A 21,348-nucleotide genomic window follows, 5' to 3' on the forward strand; every position below is an offset into this window, starting at 1 on the left:
TATATGGCAGCTACCATTTGTTTTGAAAATGAGCAGATATGAATCAAACAAATGTTGAAAGAGTATATTAAAAGTGAGGTTTATAAAAATAATGCTCAAAAAAGATCAAATACGGAACAGTGGTAGTTTTGCCATCTATAAGCTGTCAGCGTAACAGTGTAATTGGTTCTTTTTATAGCTTGCATGGCCTCCTGTGAAAAATGCAAAAATCATAAATTTAACAAAGGTATGGGAATGTAAAATGTAAAAGAAACTTTTGCTCATGCTAAACTGTGCCTGTTCCAGAGGGGGAAACGTATCTTCTGGTGAACAGAAAGTCATCATGCCAAAGCTCTTTTAGAAGAGTTTGTGGAAGAATCTTTTCATGGACTAGTGTTTTTTTTTTTCATAGTTGTGGTGACTGCAGTAGCCTGAGAATCATTTATTCCTTAGGTTCCTCTGTAAAAGGTTAGTTTTCACTAGTAACCTAGCGATCTCTGCATTAGAATAGTATAAGATGCTTCTATCATTCCAATTTTAACGTTCACCTTCAKGTTTGCAAGTCAAATAACTGAATTCATATTCTTGGCAGTAAATATTGAAGACTGGGATGTTTTATTTTTGTTTTCAATTTCCAGTTCTTTGGTCCATGTTGGCTCCCTGGCTTGTTCTTTCTAATCACTCTGTATATGCTGTTTCTGAACACTATGGCATGACTCCTTTTTAGTGGAAGGCTTGGAGCTAACTTTTTTTCCTTTTAAATAATAACCTTCCTCAATTACAGAACAAAATAAATAAATAACTGAAAAGAGCCTCTACATCAAATGTCTGTTGCCTTAGATCATAAGAGTTACAACCAAGAGCCAGAGGAACATGTGGCTTTCTGCTTTGTGCAGAGAAATAGAGGATGATGATACATATATATGCATATTTTATATATATATATATATATATATATATATACACACACACCTTTATTAGTGTATTTTAATACTGCTCTCATGTGAGGCCTGATAGACCTTATTGATGTAATGGTTCAAGTTGAAAACATTTTGAGTTTCAGCTCAGGAAAGGCCAAAAATTTGAACTTTTTCCTGTAGATATGCATTTTGTATTTATCAAACAGGGGGAAAAAAAAGCTCAGAGAATTACAGATAGTGAACATGAACTGTATCTTATTCCTTAGTTGCAAATTCACTGATTTTGAAATGTCAAGAATAGGCAATCCACCCTCTAACAGGAACTGTTTCATGTGGTAAGGGCTTGTCAGCATTTTAGTATAAGTTCATTCTTCAGGGTATAGTATTTTGCTCCAAGCTGAATGCTGAATGTGAAATATCATCCTCACAGTGAAACTTATGCTTATCAAATTTGGCTGAAATAGCTTCATTTTAAAYAGTTCAGAGGTCCAACAAGACAAGTTTGTCACCTTGATCATTTTGCTATATGAATTACTCAGATTAACTTGCTTGTTTCTATTTAATCAGCTGCTTAGTGGCGCTCATCTAAAACTTTAAATACTTACTTTAAATTACTCTTTTATGTGGACTCAAAGCAAACATGAACATTAACCTGCATGTTTAATTTCTTCCTCTTGCCTCATCTGAATATCTGTATATTTGAGTTACTAAATTGCATCCATATAGCTTATTCTAAAATCCTGAGTTAATGTCCTAGTGCAAAGAAATCTAAAAGGCTAGAAAATGACATTCCAACTTCAAATATATCACTGGGAGAGATTTACTGCTGAATGTGCAATATGATTGTCAGTAAAGTCAAATAAACAACACGGGGATATTTTATTCTTTCTTACAATGGGCTGCTTGCTCCAGCTCCCCAGGTCATGCACTGGCTGCATACTAATATTCAGATGGGCATTGTTTTCTGATTATACCAGATGGCTTCTTGTTTTAAGCTTTCTTCACAAAGGAATAAAAAGTAAAGCTATTTCAAAATGTAGAATTTCAAGTAAAATATTCTTATCTGCTGAGGCTGGGAAGAAGAGTCATGGCAGCAAAGAGAAACTATTGCATGTGCCAAATTATCATACGAATGATATGTGTAGAAATAATTTTGTTTGACCTTCCAGAAATAACTCTAAGGCTAGTGTAATAGCACTGAAACTGCTGATACCAGTGACATTTTTTATGTTACAGTACTATATTGGTGGTAAGAGSACCTTGGCAGTTTGGTGGAAAAATAATTAAGAATATTTGTGACCTTAATCTCAAGAGACTAGTATGGCTACTTTGAGTTTAATTTAGATTATGAAATACAAAACACCAGATCAGAAACCTTCAGTAAATATTTTATTACCATGCAATGGCCAAGTATAAAGAGTCAGATGAATGACTGCTTAGTTCTAAGCAAAAGCAGAGTATTATAAGAGATCATAGGACARTTTTCTCTTATTTCTACATCTTTTCTATAGGTAGCTAGTGTGAAAGTTCAGTGTCATAGCATAACTGTGGAAAGAAGCAATCTGTACAAATAAGTTCTAGGATAAGCTAGAACTCCTTTGCACTGATTAGAAGTAAGTTTTCTGACTCTGACATATCTCTTCTTTGCTTTTAAGAACAGAAACTAAAATGAGGTAGGAAGATCCAAACTGAAATTAGGTATAGTTCTGGAGGGGAAAGTTCAGGTTTTTCCAATATAGCAAAGATGAARGCAGCCAAGGAAACAGCAGGTCCTCATCACTGACCACAACTGTGGTCATTCCACTTCTGWAGCCCCCTTCAGTGATCTTGAGAAAGGAAGAAAGAAAAAGGAGAGAGGCTACATGAGCACTGTTTTCCCTAAGGCTTTTTCTGCACTGCAGGAAGGGAATCTGGGCCAGATCTCAAGTAATGGAGAGCAGACAGCGCAGCAAAAAATATCCTCTAGTGTCGTCTTTTCATGTCAACTGGCAGGTTATTCCTACCAAAGGAAACTTGGATGTGTTGTTATATAATACCAGAGTCATTTTACCTATGTGTTTTCATTACTTGATAGCAATGCTTTCTGCTTGGTATGTTTCCTAAAATTTAGGCTGGTTGGGGTTCTCTGGGCCAATTCATTTGTCTCCAGTTGGGATTTTCTTGATTTTAATAGGCCTTTCTAAAGATGAAGTCTTAATCATTTTGATATTAATGCGTAACTGTAAGCAAATTGTGTTTACCTTCTTTTTTTGACATAACTTATGATGGAAAGTAAAAATTTCTAACCATATACTTGAAAAAGTATGATCGAGCCTTTGCCATGATTCAGAGGGATGTCATCTTAAATTAGAGTTTTCAAATGGATGTAAATAATATGATCAGATGGCATAAATGGAAGAGAGAAAGAGGGGAAWATGGTTCAAAACAGATGACTGGCAGCTGTTTTTCATATGAGAAAGTGTGGAGTGACCTTCCAGGCATGATTATGGTATGGAGCCCTAAATAATGRATCATTTAGAAGAATTAGAAAGCATTTGGGGTTTGTATAAGCATAGAAATGGGACAGACATTAAAATATGCTTAGCATATATTCTTGTATATATAGAAATATCAATACTGAATTTAGTATTGGTTGTACATGCCTTAGTTCATCATAACACCATGACAGTATCCTCTCCTTAATGAGTTATGTGGAGGTAGTTATGTGTAGAACTTGTGGAGGTAATTTTTGCCTCTTTTTTCTTTTTTTAAATAGATTTCTTCTTCTGGAGTTGTTGTACAGTGATTGCCCGATGCCCTGTCATACAGCAATGCTTTAGCATGCAGGGCAGTTGTACCTTTTGTGGAGACTCTTGTTGGCACTGCAGAACGGACACCTCCTGTGGCAGAAAGGTTGGTTTGGTTTCTATTGCTTAGGCTTCTCTAGAAATGGAAGAATGCTTTATGTGATTTTAATGTGTATCTTTTCCAAGTTTCCCTCTTTCCTACTGTTAGTAGGAAAATTTTTCATTAGGAGTAATTTGCTTAACTGATTCATCTTACCAGCAGAAATATAATCCTTTGCATAAAACAGCCTTTATATGTAGGCTAAGAAAGCAGACGTGCATAACAGTAAACTTCAGCTTGTCTAAATTAAGTTGGAATGCTTTAGAGAGTTTGTTTTTATACCTGTTATAAGTGTGTYTCAGGAAAGAAGACTATTGCTAGACAATAAAGCCTAACTTGCTGTTCTAYACATAAGTTGTCACAATTCAAAAATTGATTGTAAACTGGTGCAGTTCATCRTAAGAGAACTTGTCTTTGCCTAAAAGAATAATTTTGGTAGTGAGGAAAAATTGTTCTCTTCTTTGGCAACTTATGTGTATATAAAGTTTGAGAATAARTCCTGCAGTGACCAAGGTTGGAAAGATTATTTTCTGGCTAAGAGAGCAAACATGCTTTTCTCTAAAAGAGCACAATTTTTAGTGAGCTTATGATTCTTAAGGACAAAGACAGGARTTTTTAGTGGGGCCAGTATTTTAACAGTTGCTAACCTTTCTAAGATAACAGCTTTGTACTGATTTCTGTATGTGAAAGAAACTTTTTTTCCCGCAAGTTCAGGTCACTGCTACATACTCTGTTTTAGTTAGTCTGTTTTTGCACTGTATGTGACGGATCCTGCCTTGCAATAACATTTTCACCTGATTTTCTCAAGCAGAAGGGTGTAAAACATTATTGGGTGTAAAAAGAATTATTTGTGAATTATTTGTAAATTATTTGTATTTGTAAAAAGAATGACTGTCTGATTCCACAAAAAAAGTGCATATTATGCTGTAGCAGTTGCATTGCTGGCAGTTGATTGTCCTAACAGACAGATCTGCCATCATTCAAAATTAATTCCAGTAAAACCCATAACACATTCTAAACTTTAATATCTGTTTATGATACTACATACATCATACATCATACATCATACATCATACATCATACATCATACATCTTGTGTGTTGTTACAAATATTATGAAACTTTATAATTTCTATTTTACTTCAAAAATAAGCAATAAAACCGTTAATTAAAATATTAATGATAATGATCAAATGGGAATGATTGAAGATGAAATAATACCAGAATGTTCAGTTATTATCATGAGAAAAGGAGGGGAGTGGTAGTCCTTTTGATTGCTATATTGTATAAAAATAATTGGTTCATTATCATAATTATATTCTTGTTCATGATATCAAGGTCAAACTAAATAATAGTAAAAGCATAGGGATGTCAGTTTACAGATTCTGGCAGGTATTAATTGAGGAAATAGCAGTTTCTATTATGTTTCRTGGTGCTGAAAAGAGACAGGTGAATGTCAAACCCAGAGGACCTTCCTTGTATCTCATATTCTTTACCATCTGTGTTGGGAATTCTAATTCAGCCGTAGGCTGAGAAAGAACAGAATGTTCATCTAGTTCTGTTTTCCCATCTAAAAATTCTGTTGTCTAGATGATGTTGCAGTGGTATCTTTATTTACTTTATTTATTTATTTTAACTTTTTACCAGAAAAATATTATGTTCCAAATTCAAATTCAAGTAAACATTTACATCTTGAAACRCTGAGTGCTGTGTTGTTTATTATAATTCTAGCGAAATTTCCTTGGCATTTCTAGAGTCTTAATAATTAAGCAAATCTAGCTTTGTCTTTCCCTTCCTTCTCTCTACCTCCATCAATCTTTAATGATGAGAGAAGCCTATTCAGAAATTTAAAAAGTGCATTTTAAAAGATTTAATTTGCTTCCAGTAGATCAAGGAGAGTACAAAATGAGTTTACTATTGGTTTTAAACTCCATAGATGATAAACTGAACAAAATTAATGGATGATCAAAGGCATTTTAACTAGTCCATTGTTTGAACTCAWATTACAAATCCAATCACTAGTAGTGAAGATGCTGATAAATGTGTTATCAGAACCATGTTGAATAAAGTCATATTGTTGTTTTAAAAAAACCCAGTCAATGTTGGCAGCTCGCAATAGAAAAAAAAATAAAACTTCTCATTGAATAAACATGAGGGATTTGATTTGATTTGTTTTTTTTCTTTTTAAGCGAAACTGTCATTGTGTTAGTTTGAAAGTATTTCTTCCTAGGCTCTCCAATAACTGTTTTATCTAATGAAAATTCATATATTGCTAAGTTAAAATTCTTGGAAATAATTTTGAAAGGACAGTGAGGTTGCCACACCAAGCATTCAGAGTGTTCGCTTTTAATTAAATTATAAAATAGTTGCTTATAGAAGCATTTTCTTTAATAAAACTGTCAAAATTGGTTGATCTGTTTTCACTGAAGCTTYCTAACAGTGTCAGCTTGATGGGCATATGGTGCTTGAAAACATCATCTGACCATTTGGCAAATGTGAAACTAATTTTAGAAATTTTGTAAAGGAAACAGTAACAGACAATGAAGTTCTAGATCACTCACTAAAGTATATCTCCCTAAAAAAACACATATTTTAGGTGGAAGAGAGGTGGAAGAGGTATGGTAGGCACCTGTGTTTCATGTCTTGATCTGCTTGTAGTTCTTTTGACTGACACAACAGCTGTGTGGTGGCAGATTTTTGGCTCTGTGAACTGAGGATATGAGAGTGTCACTAAATACTGTCATCTTGTCCTTGAAAAGATGAAGAACTGTTTGTGGAGGCGAAATTTTGTGAAAAGATATGGGTTTCCTTGTGCTGCCTTTAATCTGTTATAAATTGGACATGTTTTCCAGTGACTATAGCACGGACAAGTTCCCTGTGGTATGAACAGTGTCATTTTTTTTTATTATGGAGTAGAATGTAATGTTTGAAATGGCATATGAGCAGTAACAGATTTATCAAACAAGTTGAATCAGGTTACATCAAATACTTGGTCTTTCACACTGTGATTTTTTGTTTTGTTTTTCATGTCCTGGGTGGTTGGTGGTATGTAAATCRAAGGAAAAGAAATAATCAATCAGGGTGTCTAAACTATACTTTAAAAATAACTGATGGAGCGGGCTATATCTGTTAGTATGTGTGTATTGTTTAAAAAAAAATCCAATTCTCCCCCTCCAGAACACACAATATACATTTTGAACTGATGAAAAGACAGTGTTTTAATTCCAGATAGTAATTAATCCCTGCCACCWCCTTACCATTCTGGCATCTTCTGTCAGCTGATTTATTCTAGAGAGTTGGCCATACCCATCCTTTATTGTCATTAGGTACATATAAAACGGAGTGTCCCACAATGTATATCTCTGCAGAGGAAACAGATCTTACATTTTTCTGGTGGCGTGGCCCTCTCCCACACTGGAGTAGCATGACTTGATGTGACTTGCAGTGGACTACATCAACTCTAAATAGCTGTGTCACCTGCCTAGCAGCTCACTCTCCAGCTTCTCAGGGAAGAAGAATACCTGCTATCTACTCATTAGTCTGTTTAATCTGTTGCTGGTCTGTAAAAATTTCTTCTTTTCTCCAAATGGGAATCTTCAATGTGTTTTCTTATACTTAAAAGTGGAAAGTCTTAGTGGAGATGGCAGAAAATATCTTGTATTTGATGATTCCCCTTCAAATACAAGAAAGTGTTATGATGAGATTTTCATGGCCAGTAGAATTACATAAATAGGACATTATAATTACAAAAATAGGACTGTGCAAACAAGGGAATAGAAAAAAAATCTGTGCTGCTTTTATCTGTACGCTTAAGAAATCAGTTTTCTAATGCAAGATGACATATACTATGAGGAATGTAGGATATATAGATCTGGCTTATTACTGGTTCAGCAACTGGCAATTTGGGTTTACCTTCTCCACAGTAATAAATAACGATGAATAAGTTGGGACTCTTGATTACTCTCTGTTTTCTTACTCTTAATAGTATGCGTACTGTTTAGAAAAAATGCCCTCATGTTGATTTCATAAGTGATAGATTAACTTTTCCTATTTTATGTACTGCAAGCTATCCAGATTGTCTGACAATATATTGTGTGGAAAGTCAGAAGTTTTTTGCAGGAATGTCCAGGTGAGGAGGAACTTCTTCACAGTGAGGGTGACAGATCAGTGGAACAGGCTTCCCAGAGGGGTTGTGGAGTCTCCTTCTCTGGAGGTCTTCAAAACCCGCCTGGATGCCACCCTGTGCCAAATGCTGTAGGTGTGCCTGCTTGAGGAGGAAGATTGGACTAGATGATCTCTAGAGGTCCCTTCCAACCTTGAATATTCTGTGATTCTGTGAATGTGTCATGATTTGCAGATTTATAAAATCTTCATCTACCTTTCCATAAAAACATTACCCAGTTAGTTAACAGTGTACAATAAGGTAAAATAAGTTTGTAACTTATTTGTTATGTAAAAGTTTAGATCTGGAAAAAAAATTGTTTCATTAAATTTGAAGCACACTTTTTGTGTGTGCAAATATTTTGAATAATATTTTTGGACACAAAAATATTATTCTAAATTATCTAATTATCCTAAAACCAGAAAAGCTTATGGGCAAAATGTGCCATTAGTGACTGATGATACTTCTGTCTGGCAGTTCAGACAGTCTGAATAATAGAAGGTTTTGATGTGATTTATTACCTTACAATCCTGAAATAGTATCTACTACTAAAAATGTTTCCACTAAAAAAGAAACTGAACTTACTAGATGGAGAAGATAATGTTTTATTAATTTTTCTTCTTGGTTTTATAGTCTTATGCCCTACAGCTCTAGTGCAGCTGCTCGAAGTGCAAATGCAAATACCAACTTGCTTAATAGGGTAATTAGGGATAGTGGAGGAGAACTAGAAAAGTTGTGCAACAGATACTTACTAAGCATAAAAGATAATAAAGTCACACTAAATGATATATCAAGCTATGGAATTGTCTCCTGAGGATGGGAAACCATTGCATACCAGTTCTCAGATGGTGCTTTCCTGAAAATGTATGTGGATAAACAGCTCTTCCTTATCTTTCCAGAGTTCTCATTCTGGCTTCATTCTGTTCATTTTACATTTTGTTATTTTTTATTTAACGTATTCCCTCCCCCCATTTTAAGCTAGCTTTCCTGTATTTTTTACAAAACAATGTATTGAAAACCTGCCTAGTAGCTACATAATGAAGACAATTGTTAAGAAAATAGGTGTTCTTTTTTAAGACATTTTCCTTCAAATACATTTTTCCTTCAAATTATGTCTATCGTTGCCCTGTACAGCTTTGTCCAGGGGCATGCATGCATGCAACTGAGAACAGAATCCAAGCATCTGTTATATTCTATAGTTTTTAGTGTAAGGAGGCAGTAAAAACTGTCTAACATGTTAAAAAATCTGGAATTAGATAATCAGGGATTTTGGGTGCTTTTAGCTTGCTAATACAGTCAGTATGTACAGTTCAGTATGTGATATTTATCTGAAAGGAATTATCCTGCCACCCTATAAGAGTGGGACATAAGTCATTTTTGCTGCTAAGAGAAAGATAAGCCAATATCTTGTGCATATTTTAGAAGAGTTCAAGAGAAAATATACAGAACTTTACATGCTGTGTAAGCATTTCAACATTGTTTAAAGTATTAGTGATCAAGTGATAGATTGTGCTACTAGTGGTTTTAGAAGGTGTGCTTTACTGGCATATGAAGTTTTGTCTTTTCACAAATCCTTTTGGATCGTTTTAGGGAGAGTTCAGCTCATTTCAATCCAAAACTACCCATGCCAACATCACTCAGGCTTCCCTCACTTTTCACAATCAATCCTATTTCTCTTCTCTTAACACTTAACTAACAATTTCTTTCTCCTCTCTGTTATATGTCTGTATGAAGACTGCCAGGAGAATTTTAAACCTTTACTCTATATATATATATATATATATATATATATATATATTTTAAGAAGATCAAGAGTTATTCCTCTGATGCAAGCTGTACTTGCTAAACTTCAAGTTCTGTCTTGAGAGAACATCATGCAAGTCCTACTCAGTGAGTTTGTTGTGACATTGCCACATTTTTTTTTCCCAGAAATATCCCACTTCTTGTTTCAAAAAAGTGAATCCAGGAAAAGTAAGCCACAAATTTTAACCTCAAGGTACACTCTGAGAAATAGGTTTGGTTATGAAATAGTCAAATTATCAAAAACTGATAAAAGAACTAAGCAACTAAAAATGATCATTCAGATAATGCATGGTCTATTGTCCAAAGTTATCCTTACTTGACGTTGCAATTCCTTACTTGTCTGAAACAGAAGAGAGATATTTGGTTTTAAAGATGTTTGGTCGTGACTGTTGATAAGGACTGAGTAGAACTACCATTGGAAATGGCTGCAGTGCATCTTCATGGAGAGGGGCTAGCATTAAGTGTTTTCTTCTTTGCCTACTCAGATCCCTGCATTGGCATGTCCTACTGGTGCCATATGAAAAGTTCAAGATGGAATGTTGGAAGCTAGTTCATATTTATGGTCAAACTTTTGCACATATTTCCCAGTCTAAAGGAGTGTTTATATAAAAGGGGGAATTTGTGAAAAGTGTAAAAGCACAAAATAGATTGGTGTATTAATGGAAATATTAAAGAAGATTTTCATTGTTTTCTTCTCATAGAAAGAACGAACATACTTCAAATCTGAAAACTAGAGAATGTGAGTTTAATCTAATTTAGATATCTACAGCGGAGTAGGTCACATAACATCTTTTCTATAGAGAAATAGGACCACTTCGAAATTTTACAAAAGGATTCATCTGACTCATTTAGATAGAGTTCATCTTTCCCAGGAGCACGTATCTTATTGACAAGATCTTTATTAACTATAATGCAGTAGAGCTGAAATGCAGATAACAACAATGGAGACTGATGAATCCTATTCAGTACACGTTCCAGAGGACTCCAACAGGCAGTGAAATATTGCATGTTTCCATCAAAATGCATCTGGTTTCTGAAACAGTTACAGGAAAATGTTCATTTTTCCCCATATAGAAATATGAAAGTTCAAGCCCTTAATTAAGAGAGAAAAAAAAATCCGAGTGCATTGTATAGTAGACTTAAGTAGATTTAAGCAGAAAATGCTCTTTATCTTTGAACTTTCAGAAAGCTGGTCAAACTGGGTTGTATGACTTTTCTTTGTTTCAGAACACTCTGTGCAGATACGATTTAAGAGATATGTACAAGAAAGGTTTCTTTCAGACAAAAACTCAGCAAACTTCTCCAGCTGTTCCCTACCTCGGATACAATGAATACTTGGGAAATGACCTTGACTCTCAAAAGTAGCACCAAACTTTGGTGGATATTTTGGAGCTAGGGGTGAAAAGTTCTGATGAATGATTCCCATCCATTTTCCTAGACTACATTCCTTTAAGGATGCGGAAAACTTTTCTGGAACTTTTTATATTTTTTTTTTCATTTCATTTCATTTCATTCATTTTCCTTAAAAAATGTTGAGGTTTATTTGTATATTTTACATAAATATTTCTGCAGATAGTTGGAGTATTTTGTAAATATTTGCTAGCATGCCCAAAGTAAATGAGACATGTTGTTCATGTTGCTCTTGCATGTGTTTTTAATGTTCTTTGATAAGCCAGATGACTTGTGAAAATTTCCTGTTTACTTTTTCACATTTAGCATAACTTGGATAGTGATATTTGAAGAATTAGTGTTTTAATCAAAATTTTGATGCAATGTGTATAACTTAGAGATAATGGCATGTATTCAATGGCTGAAATAACAGAATAAGTGCCAGATTTAGAGCAGTGGAATTCTGGTATCTGCTGAAAGCATTGTATTTTTACATGAACTGGGCAGTATCTTTGTATCTTTAAAGAAATGTTAGTTGACAGCTTATTTTGAATTTCAGTGAAATATTTAAATGAAGATTAAAGTAAGATTTAAGTGAAATCTTACAAAGACATGGAGGAGAGAGTCTTACAATGGCCTTCTCATTTTTTCTTTATAAGAGAATCTCTTTTTCTTTGTAGTCATATCAAAGTATTGAGGCCTCTGTGTATTGGTCCTGGGGGTTGGGGCTGTGGATGTTTGAGTTGTCTTAAAGCATGAAGATTCCACCTGTGGGAGATGCTTTTTTAGTATCTTCCAGGCAGCAGAGTCTGAAAAACTCCAACATCAGACAGTAAAACAAAGAATTTTATTTAAAAAGAAAAAAAAAACAAGGATAATCCTTTATAACAGTTCTTGACTTTTTTTTGCTGATGAGAAGAAAAGAACTTTAACCCCAAGAGCACTAATCAGTTATCTTACCTTGAAATACTCATTTCAACATCCCAGAGCTAGTTTGGTATTGTGGGAGATGTAATGTTGATTTAAGGTTTTTTGGATGTGTGAATAAAAATGTCTGTCTCTTTTATTAAGTTTGGGGAAAACTCGTATAAAATTAGGTGGTATTTCATCTTTCCCAACAGTGACTTTTATTTTATTAGTAAAGACTGAAAGATAACTAAAATTATTTCTGCATGTGATCATGTTTTACATGTTTGTTTCAATGTAGAATAAATAATTGAGTTTACAAATTTAAAATTACTTAAACTAGTCAAACTGATTTAGTGAACCTAAACCATGATTTAAGGTAAGATCCTGCATACCTCTGGAGCAACGCTGACTGGCATAAGCTCTCATGAAATAAATGTTTGATAAACCAAAATCAGAAATCCTTATTATTATTACCACCATTTCTGATGTTCAGTTTCCTATGTGCATTGCTATGTTTGATTCTATTAATAATACTGAATGCACTTGTAATTGAAAAGAGAACAGAATTTAATTAGTTAAAATCATACTGTTCATAACTTTCAATTCTCACATTACTCTTCAGTTTATTCACTTAAATATTTGCACACTCCTAAGCATTGTTATGTTTTTTAAAAAAGCAGATTAAAAAAAATCAAATTTATAACTTAGGAGCAATTTTGGGTTTTGGAAACAGATAGAATGCTATAAAGATTGGAGACTTATGTTCMTAAAGAATGAGAGAATTGGTTGAAATCTAAATGTACATATACTATGATTAAAGAAATAGAAGTAAAGCAAAGCGTTTTAGATAGGGAATATAGACAATCTAGTATATGACTGTTTCCAGATATTTTTTCAATTATTATTTTCTTAATTGCATCAAGTTACAATAAGATACATCTTTTAACAACTTCTGATCTTCTATAGCACCATGTAGAAAAATAATAATTTTAAAAAAGAGCCTTTTTTTTTTTAACCACCTAGAGGTAAATTTATTATTGGTGCAGAAGTTGCCAGCTGCAGCCCTTGCCTACTTGGCCCTGAACTGTAAATTCTAGCAATGCATGCAATGTAGAGTGACAGGCTTGCCTATCTTCACAACAAATGCATTTTAAGCTTAACAGTGATTGGTTATAGGCTTGTAAATAAAATCTCAAAAGACGATTTCTGGGGTCTTAAACACCTCCTGGCATCATCTGTGAGTATTGTAAAAAGTCTTCTACCTCTGTTAAGCAAGTTGGCTCTAAGGAATCTCAGGTTAATGCCGTTACAGTGTGGGTTATACAGAGGCAAATGAGCAGGCCAGAAGCATAGCATTGAAAAAAGCAGGTCAATGCTTTGGTTCTACAATTGTTAAAAAGAAAAAGTCAAGCTTTTGAAAATGTGTTTTATACTACAAAAAAAAGTTAAAAACCTGAATTCCCACAAGACAATTCAGTCAGGCTGCCTATTGACTTTGCAAACGTGGTTTATAGCTACTGGTCTTCAATGAACTCACAAATTCAAAAGTCAAGTCCAAGAGTCAGTCTTCTGAGAGATGGATTTCAGAAGGAAAATCTTTCATATCTAATGTGTATTCAGGTTAATCTCTCTAATAATTGAATGTTCTTTTGATCCTCAGAGAGCACTGCAGATCTGTAGTAATAATTCTGTAAATGTGATAAGTATGAAGTACTCATCTAAAAATATCACCACTTTTAGTCAAAATACTCTCACTATTACTATGTGATACATATGAGATATTCTACAGAAATAAGATTGTCTCAACCATTGTTTTTGTCAGATTTTCACTACCTTCATTCTTAGAAGATATGTTTTTCTCTGTAAAAATCACTTCTAGACTCTTGTCAAACTGATCAACATGAAGATATGTTAGATCAATTCAGTTAAATACAGTACATATTTTTGTGGTGAATTGTGTGTTTCCTGTTGTTTGAGCTGCTGTATGTGAGAACAAGTCTACCTAAGCACTCTAATTTAAACACAGTTGCCTCAATTTGGACAAAGTAGGTGAAATTACGTTTACTGTGGCTTTTGCTAGAGAGAGAGAGAGAGGGAGAGAGAGAGAGGGGGAGAGAGAGAGAGAGAGAGAGAGAGAGAGAGAGAGAGAGAGAGAGAGAGAGAGAAATAAAAGCATTCTGTCTTCTTGCAGGCAAATCAAAATATCAGCCAGATTTGTCTTGAAAATATTTCATGTTTATAACCATTGCTACTGCTAGGAAGAAAATAGTAATTTCAAGTTTATGGTAAAGGATGAAAACAGAATTCTCTAGATTTTTTTGTTTGGTTTGGTACATTAAACAGAATTATTCTTTTGAACTTCAGGGTAGGAAAACAGATGTATATTAAGCATTACACTAAGAGTTTGAGTTTCTCCATCACATGAGAAAAATGGTCACGTTTACATGTGTTTGAGTGTGCGTATTTTGGATATTTGGGACATTGGGGTTTGAAAATATGAGTCATCTGGATCAGAGTGTTGTCAGTCATGTATCTCTTCACCATCCCAGTGACATAAGGATGGTAGATAGTGGTCCTGAGCTGCAGAGTCCTGCACACGTGTATATAGTAGGTATGAAGTTGTACTTCACAAAACTGGGTACAGCCAGCTGCATAAGTTCAGCCGTGTGGCAGTACCTCAGCAGAAGGAAAGGAGAAGCAGGTGGGAGAAATTAGAGCAGTGCCAGAACACGTGAACCTGCTCACTGGGCTGAACGACCCTGGCAGCCTCGGGGCCCTTGTCTTAGTGTTGTCAGAGCTGGTCTGTGCATTTATAAAGGGAYGAGCCTTTGTGGCTCTGCTATGAGAGAAATGAGCAGGCAGCTCTAGTGAAAATTATTGGTCTCAGAATATGTAAAATATGTTTCTATGGCTGTTGAAAATAAATATATGTATTCCAAAGGTGGTGTGTTATATGGGTTTGTGCATGTATGTGTGTGTGTGTATGTGTATGCATGTATATTCACGTTTATGTACTCAAAAAATATGCGTTTTTTTTATATTGAAAATAGCTGTTTGACAATGTATTTTGTAAGTGAATTCATAGTAAACCTTGTTTCCTTTTCCCCTGTAGTGTATCCCAGATGGAGTAAATGGTGCTGTAACTCCCCTGGGTTTTTAAAAATTCACTCTCTTACTTCAGATACTATGGCTGCATCACTGCCTCACTACTATAACCATCTGACTCAGTCTGGCATGCTAGATGTAAAACCTTGCTAGATTAAACTGATAATTTTGCTTGAAATCTCTTTATGGATTGTTAATCACCAAAACAGAGAATATAACCTACTGTAAATATTTACTGGACTGAGAATACTATGATACATGATAATCTCATCTAGATTTGAAGGGCAACAGTGAGCAATTATTCTGAACTAAGAATCAGATAAAATGTAGAAATAGTAACTGTAACAATAATATGACTTATTTAATTAAAATGCTTGTCTTTCAACCTTGTGAAGGTCTATCTCCCTGGAGTTCGTTGAAAGATTCTAGAATTGGCCCTTAAAAAAGATAATTTTCAAATGACAGAAAAGATGATTAAAGTGAATGAAAGCTTTGTTTGGAAATATCATGTGGTATTTGTTAATTTTTTCTTCTTTTTGTGTGTGTGATGTATGTTGGAACTCAGAACACAGTATGAATTCATGCAAATATATCTGCTATATATTCATTAGTCCTTCCTAGTTTTGTAAACAAATATGTGAGCGAATTGTAAAATAATTCTCCTTAAAGTTTTTTATTGAGAGAATCTTTTGTTTCATTTTTGAGAACACATAATTGTCAAATTTGGTGTTTTGTTCCTTAAGTTAATTGATTTAATAAAAGTAAGTAACATATAACATAGCGAAGGAGTTAATTTCCTGACAAAAGATTTGCTTTGAGATCTTAGATCTCAGCATGCACCTCTCCTTTCTCAGTGAAATGTTGCAGGAAGTTAATATGCTAATATTACTGGAAAGCAAATCTAAAAGGAAATGGGAAAAGCAGGAAGGGTGTTAATTGTATCAGGATGTTGATGAAAATTATTACTGTATAGAATTAATTTATGATTGTTTAAGTATCTAGCTAGCTTTAAAAAGTTCACTTTGAATGGAGTGGAAGGGAAACCTCCCCTTCTATTTTTGAATTTAAGTAATTCAATGCTAGCTGTGGGATGTTCTATTAGGATAGCCACAGGAGTTACAGAGGGAAGCAGACTCTGGGCAGAGCAGGATCTAGCAGGACAGATAGAGCAGATAGCAGGATCCTAGCRATATCCTCACAAGAATGTGTTTCTAAAGTCAAGAAGGTAGCCAAGTGCTATTGACTTGGAGAGATGTCAAGCCTATTCTTTTGTCCYGTCTGATGGGGGTGATCTCCTCAGCCACTCTGCACTTTGTCACTTGATGAAACTTTCTGYGTGCGGAGTAAAGTGGCATCTCGCCTAGAGCTGGAGGGGATGTGCAGCGCTTCTTTAATCTGCTCATAGCATGATTGCTTGTTGTCAAGCAGAGAGTTGGAGTATTGCAGCACACATAGACCAAGTTCCAGGCATCCTTCTTGTCAACCCAGGATGGAGTGAATCCGTGAGACTCCTCTGGTGCTCAGACTCGTTCATGGCAGTAGAAGCAGAAAGAGCCTAGCACCCTGAGAGCTGGGCTGAGTGACGGGGAGGTGATTTTCTTTCACACAGATTAACTGTCTGCTTAAACCCTGGCATTGCAGATCAGTTTTGTGGCAGTTACATATGGGATAGCACCAGGCAGGCAGGCCTTGCGCTTTTCCGGCACTGCTTCCTGAATCACAGTCTGGGCCAGCTGCCACTAGCATCRGCACCAGGGCTATTCCAGGAATTGTTCTGCATGGAGAGCTTGGAAGGAGAACTCTATAAATACAGTTTTCAACAGATTAACCATTTATTTGCTGGTCCTGTCGTAATTACATTTTGCTTACATGTCCTATAGTTGCAGTGCGATTACAATGAAGTTGGAAAGTTCAGGTGTTAAATTCAACTACTTTGCCTTTCTAAGTAAGGTGAATATTGTGTTGTTATTTTCCTAGAAATTTAGACTTCCAAGTTTTTTGTCACATCCCGTTGCTCCTGCTTTGCTTGTAGCTTAAAAATGATGATTCTAATAAGCTGGCAGTCTAACCAACTACATTTCTTGAAGGTCTGGTTAGGTATAGCTGGCTTCACAKGTAAAGGACTTGCAAATGGTCAGTGCTGGGTAGAGCTGGTTGTTTTACCAAAACCATGACTGGAAAGGATGAATAGAAGAAATGAATATGTTTCATCATATTCATCAAAGTGGAGTTCATTATTTTGTTATCTTCATGGGTTCAGAGGCTGAGCTCCATGTTATGACTAATCCCATGAGAAGCTATCTGGGGAGGTTGAATTTCACTCAAGAATATGCTTCAAAAAGTGAACATAGTGAAGCTGCTCTCTATCAATTTAATTAAAGATATATCCAGAAKGTGATTAATATCAAACCTAAGTTTTTCAATGACTACAAATTGTTATTCTTAGTTTCTGGGTTTACTGTAATCTGTATGCTGCATGCTTTCTAAAATTATAGAATTGCCCAAAAATGTTGCAAATAATCTGTGTTTAGGAGCTTTAATTTGGCACTTGGCTCTGTTTACAAGTAGGGCAATATGATAATGACAACTCTCCATCTCCGGGGGCGGGGGAGAGAGGGGAAGAAAAAAGTCTTTTCCTATGTGCTTTCTGAACCTCCTTTCAGTATTTTATCAGTACCATTTGTTCAGATTTCATGTTGCTTATTGTTACTGTAACTTAAGCTTTATGCATATCTTGAAGGAAAACAGTAAGGGTCGTTTGTGCTGCTAAGAGAAAAAGGTTTATTCTAAAGCTTTTTGCATAGTAGTATTAATACTAGTTCTGTTATGCTAGTTCTTAAGATAGTRTGCATGAATTATAAGATACATTGTCATGTGCTCTGTCAGTACTGCCACTGAATCAGAAAAAAAAATAGTAATATATAATAATAGTAACTATAAATTCTGTGTGGGATGAAATAATCTGCAGTAGTCTTACATACACTTAAGTAATCTGTATTTTTCAAAAGTGTTATTGTTTAGCATACCTCAGCATTTGGAACAACCAAGACCATTAAAAATAAGCCAAGTATGTACTATATCAAGCATTAAATTTCAAATTGCTCTTGTTTCATTTAGCATTTCCTCTCTAAAGTGGGACTTATTTTAGCCCCATCAATATGATGGACATTATCATACTTCAGTTGGTCATTCACTTGTAACATTGTCTATTTAAGAAAGTGAAAATATATATTTATTTTCTTTATTTTTTTTAAATTTTCTTTCTAATGATATTTAATTGTTTCAAATGTGGAAATGCAATTTTAATGGGTAAGAGAAGAGCTGATTGGACCAAATCTGGTGAATATGAGAGTGAACAATGGAAGCATGTTTTCATTAGATTAGAAATATTTTTCTTTGGAACTCAAGGTGCAAATTAGGCTGTTCCATAACGTTCTTTTCTAACACACAAGATAAAATTTGCATATCTAAATTGGATCAGCTTGAATGGGTTTCCCTGCTGTCTCATTCCCTCAGCCTCTTTCTGAAATGGCCTGCAGGTGGATCCAAATAATAATTCTTAAATGTATTTTTAAGAGCATCTCTCAAACAAATTTTTTTTTTTTTTTTTAGCTTTACATTGGTTTCTCCAATTGAACATCAGGAAAAATTCTYCAATGTCTCATCCGAGTATAATCTACATGGTAATTAGAGATTTAAATTTAGTTCATTTTACACTGACTTTTAGAATAACATTTTTTTTAACTGGCTCAGTAAAATCACATTTTCTAAGCTTACTACAATGGTTTTCTAGTGTTGAAATAGCATTAGTTATTCCTGTACAGGTGGAAAATTTTATGAAAATTAGTGATTTCTCTATGATAAATTTAAAGAATTTTTAAGTGTATGGATTCTTTTAAAATTATATGACTTTTGATCATTATCTCCTAAATTCATTTTTTTGTTCTTTTTACAATTCAGCTTCTTTCAAAGTCAAACCGTAAAAGGCAAATTGGCAAAAGAAATACTCTGACTTCAGAGGACAGTAGTGCTACCATTGCGAAGTAATGTTTTATTTCCTGTAAATGAAATTAGTTAGCTCTAGAGGGGATATAAGTGTTCCTACATAGATTTTTAAAGCATATATTTTGGTAGCTATGCATATATTTAAATAATGCAAAATTTTTGTGTAAGATTGAGTGCATTGTAAAGGAAGCTCTTGAATGTTATTAATTAMATTTAAGAAGACTTCAAGACTAAAGGAGTTACAAAACACTGTCCAAGGTGCTGATGAATAGAATTTCCTTTCAACTTGAAGAACTTACGAAAGACTAATTCAAKTTTTTTGCACTTCTTTAATCTTATATAAGGCATTACAGTTATTAGTGGATGGTACTATAATTTGTGTGTGTGTGTATTTTTTTTTTCCATCTGGAATACTTTAAGGTATTAGAATATTGTAGAAAGGTGAACTTCAGTTGGTTGATGGTTTAAGCTAGAGAAAGAAATTAGTGTTGTAGTTAATGCTAGCCAGAATGCTTCCTAGCCAACCCTCTGTCCTTAACTCAAGTGGGTGTTTGCTCTTTTTTTTCCAAGAATAGCTGAAGGTTCTATTATGTTCTGATACTATTTATTGTTAAGGTGTGAATATATAAATTGCACGTCTGTGTTAGGTGTGTATATTGGGGGTATGTRTGTGCGCATGTATATGTGTATATATATGTAATGGAGTTTGTCTCTGATCTTGATCTTGCCAAGTTATTTATTTCCTTCTGACAACAGTGCAGCATCACTGCTGTTTTTCCTAGTGGTAGTACTTATGGATATCAGTGAGAAAAAAAAGAAATCTTACCCAATATTTGTTGATGTTTTGAAACATAGTAGCATTTTGAAGACTACTCTAACCATCTGTGCTTCTGAGTGAAACTCAAGGCGATGTTATTGACCTAGAGCCCAATGACAGGTATACCTGAAGGAGCTCCTCTCTTGTTTTGTAAGGGAAGAAGCACAGTAGGACAATGTTCCTCCACAGTCCCTCTATCTGGGGGTTGTATAACCAGATGCTTAAACAGACCACCCATCAGATCAGTCCATGATCGTATCAGGCAATATCTTACCAGTAGCTTCAGGTATTGTTCTCCTGTCACTGATTGATCCTGTCACTTGGCCTTTGCCAAGTTCTATAACATCCAGTTCATCTTGTTATTGATAGTTATTGATCACATATTATTATAACTGATTCTTGATCAAAGCAWGATCATGCTCCCTTGATACCTGATTACTTATTTTTATAATGTAAGTGCGTGTTTCCAGAATCTCATGATTGGTATATTGTTGTAAATTTGAAAATAAAAAAGTAGATTAGTTGTGTATGATTGTAACTGTTTATCACTTGTGCTATAACTATATACAGGAAGAWAAGATATGTTTCCAAATTATAAGCTTGTTGTTTTGATTTTTATAGGAAGTTTCAGACAAAAAAATATSGTACAATTTGTAATGAAATTCTATATTATTGTGTTTCTGGATAAATCTTTGTATTTAAGACTGCTTTCACTGTTCATAATATTGAACTCCTCCAGTATAGCGAACAGAACACTTTTATTAAGTATATATATATATTTTTTCCTCTCTTGGATCTACTGAAAGTATTTGTCATCAGAGAGGACTTGAGTCATTAGATCACTAGAGAAATCACTGTACAGAAGAGTTAATTAAAAATGAAATAGTTACTGTAAGACAAGAAATACCTTGAATGTTTCACAGTAATCTGTGTTGAAAAGCAGTGTGTATGCTTTATAAAGAAATTGTTTGTTTTGCCATTGAGAAGTTGATTATTCTCAACAAGCTCAATTGTGAAAGTAATATTAGACTTTGCTGTATGTTGTAGGAATTAAAACACTATCAGTTCAGATAATGAAGAGCTTACAATGCATATGATCTCATTTTTGCAATGCAATAAAAGTGAAAGCCATTTAAAGGATGGTTGCAAAATCATAATTTAGGGGAAAAAACAAACAATAAAGGAAATGTTTGCTATCTGTTTTAATTACTTAACTGCTTAGAGGTATGCATTAGGTTTATTTATTGTTTGATTTCAAATTCATTCTTTTATTGGTTTAAGAATACAGTGGCTAATGGTCCATTCTGAAATAAAATGAATACAGTCTTCAGCATTCCATTATGGAAAGCCAAAAAAAAAAAAAAAAAAAAAAAA

General features: G+C 34.3%; 1 protein-coding gene across 1 annotated transcript in view; it reads left to right on the forward strand.

The window, feature by feature from the left end:
- The first annotated feature begins 2,936 nt into the window (after positions 1–2,936).
- The window catches only part of THSD7A (thrombospondin type 1 domain containing 7A), a 199,692-nt gene continuing 181,280 nt past the window's right edge, over positions 2,937–21,348 (forward strand). The window contains exons 1-2 of the mRNA XM_026036254.1: positions 2,937–2,989; positions 3,655–3,791. The gene's annotated coding sequence lies outside the window, so the exon portion shown is untranslated. The remainder of the gene's footprint in view (positions 2,990–3,654; positions 3,792–21,348) is intronic.

The sequence above is a fragment of the Nothoprocta perdicaria genome, unplaced genomic scaffold (assembly GCF_003342845.1).
Source record: "Nothoprocta perdicaria isolate Ctin4 unplaced genomic scaffold, notPer1 scaffold_173, whole genome shotgun sequence".
Taxonomy (NCBI): domain Eukaryota; kingdom Metazoa; phylum Chordata; class Aves; order Tinamiformes; family Tinamidae; genus Nothoprocta; species Nothoprocta perdicaria.